Below are 4,030 nucleotides of genomic sequence, written 5' to 3' on the forward strand. Positions count from 1 at the left end.
GTGGGTGCGCGCCTGGTTTTCCTACAGTATTTATTTTTAAAAATGTGTATAAAACTTTGATCCTTGGATCTTGATGATTTTTTTCTAATGCATTTGAGTCACTGATAAACGGGGGTAAATTAAATAGGAATATCTCTCAGAAAATAAATGATTAAAATTCAGAAAAATTGAAGAGACTTTTTTTACCTCTAGGTAGTAAAAAAGGAAAATTTCCGAAAATTTAAGAACTAATTTAAAAACTAATTATATTCTCTTTTAAGATGCGAATTAAATTTAACTCATTTTCAACATACAGGCTTATTGTTTGAATTTTCACAATTTCCGTTATAAGTTAAAGGTTAGGCCAAAAATGACTTATTCTGGTATTCGAAATAGCTACAACTTGAAAAGGTAAAAAGTTTAAATTCAATGCATTCTCTGCATTCCTATTGAAGTATACAAATTTATTTGGTTTTAAATATAAATTAATTAAAATTTATTTTTTATTTTTCACAATTGTAATTTATAACTTTTAAAATGGAATAATTGTAAGTCAAACATAAAAAATACTAATAATAATATATACATATATACATATATACATATATGTATATATATTTATAATTTCTTAATAAAAGAATAAGTGCTATTTAGTCTACAGAGCAGCAATTCCAAAAATATATATAAAGTCTTTATAGTAAAGACATTTTAAATTTGTAGTCTTCAGTATATTGAATAAATCGAAATATAAAGGTATTTAAATATTTAAGAATTATTGAATTGAAATTGGTCGATCATTTCAGATTGAAACTTTTCAAATTATTTAGTTAGAAAGTAAAATCGTATAAAGTTACAGGATGAGAAATTAACATCTTTTAATACTTGAATCATTATTTTAGAACAATTAAAATCGTATCACTTAAGATAAATTCGAAAATAGGACTATTAAAAATTAGAAGTGTCTGAAAGAACTTAACAAAGTTTTAGTTTAAAAAGCTATTTAGGAGCATGCTTTTTCAAGTTTTATTAATTTATTTTTTTAATAACTTGGCACCCCCACAAATTGTTTTTTTTCAGAAAATAACGCCTGATTTTTGTCAACTTTAAAAAATATATATTTAATGTTCGCTCAAGGTCAGTTTTTCTCAAAGTGCTTATCCATGGATAAATGGACTCTTATTGTTTCCGCTTTTCGTTATGTCACTCATTGATTGTGTTTTTCGTAAAAAACATTGAAACCTGGGGTTTTCACGTTTATAAAATCATAATTCAAGGTCACTCCGGGTAATTTTCTGTGCAGAATATTGATTTATAAAGAATATTTGTCAAATTATAGAACAGATTTCTTCACCCAAAGATAAAAACTTGAATTGTACTATAGTCAAAACAACTGGAAAAAATTAGACGTAAGCGAAATTTTGTAAAGAAAACAAACCTTGGTGGACCTATAAATATTCATTTTATTCCCCGAAAGTTAAAAAAAAACTCTTCGAAACGCTTTCATTGCAACAATTTTATTAAAGAAAAAGAAAAATATAATAATTTGTACATAAATTTCTTGAAATAAAAAAATGATCAACGAGATTTGTAGAAAACCTCCTAAAGAATAAAATGATTGTCCCGGAAGTTAGAACCGAAAAATTATTATTAAAAAAAAATTTGTTTTAAATTGAGCTAGACTAGAGACCAGGAAAAATCGGGAAAAGAAAGTGAATTTACAAATTAAACGTAGTAAAAAATTGAAAATAGTTACACAAGTGTCAACTTACGATTGAGTCTTCATAAACAATGTTTAATTTAAAAATCACTTCAGATTAATAAATTCTTGAATAAACACCTTTATTCAATTTCAAAATCTTATTGAAGTATTATTTCAGTACAAAATATTCCATTTTTAACATATTCAAATTGAAAATTGAAGAAAAAACAACAATTTTCAATAGTAAACAAGTAAAAAATGAATTGTCACCATTTCAGAGTGATGAATTTAAATTTTGAATGTTACAATTATAATTTTTCTACTTTTTTATTTGTAATTTGAAAGTAAAAGTATTGTGTTTTGATTTTTAAAGAATAGTTGCAAAATATTTAATTTGGAAACAAATCGAAAAAATTTTGAAAAAGTCCATAACACAAAGTGAATGTTTAAAAATATTCCAAAACATTTTAAAACATTTACAAAATTGGAAAAAAATCTGGAAGCTCTTGAAACAATTTTTTGTGCAGGATTTTACAAAGATGTTAGAAAAAATTGGAATCCTTTTAAAAGGTAATTAAAAGTTCCGAAAAATTTCAAAAATCATTTTAAAAGATTTGAAATAATTTAAAAGAAAATTAATACCTTTGATGATTTCAAAATTAAATGTTGAGTTTTTATTTTGAAAAATGACATCATTTTTAGAGAAGGTATAAAAATATGGGACCAGTGAAAAAATTCCGAAAGCGATGAGTGAAAAATCACCAAAAATGAAATCTCCGACGACATAATTGGAAAATTTCCTACAGAAAATGTCCAAAGTAAAAAATCCCCGAATTATAAAGTTCCCTCATTTAAACATAAAGAAAAGAGTTTTCGATCAATATTATTTATTTCTTAAAAATACAATAATTAAATCATTTTATTAGATGATTCTTTGAATTTAAAAGAATAATAATTGTTTAATTTTTTTAAATGCTATTTACATTATTAAACAAAATTTTTCACGCAGAAATATACATATTTTTTTAATCATTGTTTTTTTAATTTCAAATCATAATTTTTTAAACTTTAAACATTTAAAAAAAAGTGTTTGACAAAAGTATTCGATTATTGTATTTTCAATAAATAAATAATATTGAATGAACAACCATTTTTTCTAATGTTTGAATTCAGGAATTTTCTACTTTGGATATTTTATAATTTAGCAATTTTTTGTGGGGAATTTTCGAATTCGGTAATATCTTACTGTCGGGAATTTTATTTTTCGTGAATTTATCAGTTGCTTCTCCCGAAAAATAAAATTCCCATCAGTGTAAAAATTCCTGAAATTCTGAACAATTTATAATATTACTGAATTTGAGATTTCCCGACAGAATTTTGTTGTTGAAAAAGTGCATTGTATCCTTTTTAACTTACAAAAAAGTTCGCAAAAATAAAATAATTAATTTTAAAAGAATAAAAATAAAATTCGCGCTAAATCAGTGCTGAATTGAATCCCAAAAATTTTGTTTTGTTTGAAGCGCACGTGTTTTTAAATTTATTTTTGCATAAGCTTTGTGTACGATTATTGTTATTTTTAATCAAAACAATAATTTAAAAAATTAAACATTAAACAAAGTTCTTATTATTAAAATATTTGCTTATTGTATTTTTAATAAATAAGTAATATTGATTAAAACATTATTTTCTCAATTGCTACAATTCGGGAATTTTCTAGTTTGTATCTTTTATAATTGGACAGCATTCGGCCTAGAATTTTATTATTCGGGAATTTTCAAGTTTAATAACATTGTAAACTGTCCAGAGTATTATTATGCTGGAATTTTTTAATGCGGGATTTTGAGATTTCGACATTTTATAATTTCAGGAAGTTTACAGTGTTGGGAATTTTATTATTCGGGATTTTTCAGTCCTAAAAATATTTTAAAACATTTTAAAAGATTGATAAGATTGTAAACAAAAATCTGGAAGATATTGAGGTAATTTTTTCGAATTTAAAAAAAAATTTCCGATAAAAATGGAAATCATTAAAAATATATTTAAGAGTTCTGAAAAAACTTCAAAAATAATTTGAATAGTATGTATGTATGTATGTATGTATGTATGTATGTATGTATGTATGTATATCTAATCTCTCCCTTTTACGGATTTGAGGGCCACCGCTCCCTGTACATATATTTACAATTCCATCCTTACTCTAACTTAACTACTACTTATATTCTACTCTTTCGCATGACGTAGGATAAACAATAGTAACAGTAGTGATATTAATTCCTAAAATGAGCGAGCTTCCAGGACTTCCATTTCCTCTTACCATAAAAAAATGCATTTTCCACGATATTGAAAACAATT

The sequence above is a fragment of the Belonocnema kinseyi genome, chromosome 2, assembly GCF_010883055.1.
Source record: "Belonocnema kinseyi isolate 2016_QV_RU_SX_M_011 chromosome 2, B_treatae_v1, whole genome shotgun sequence".
Taxonomy (NCBI): Eukaryota; Metazoa; Arthropoda; class Insecta; order Hymenoptera; family Cynipidae; genus Belonocnema; species Belonocnema kinseyi.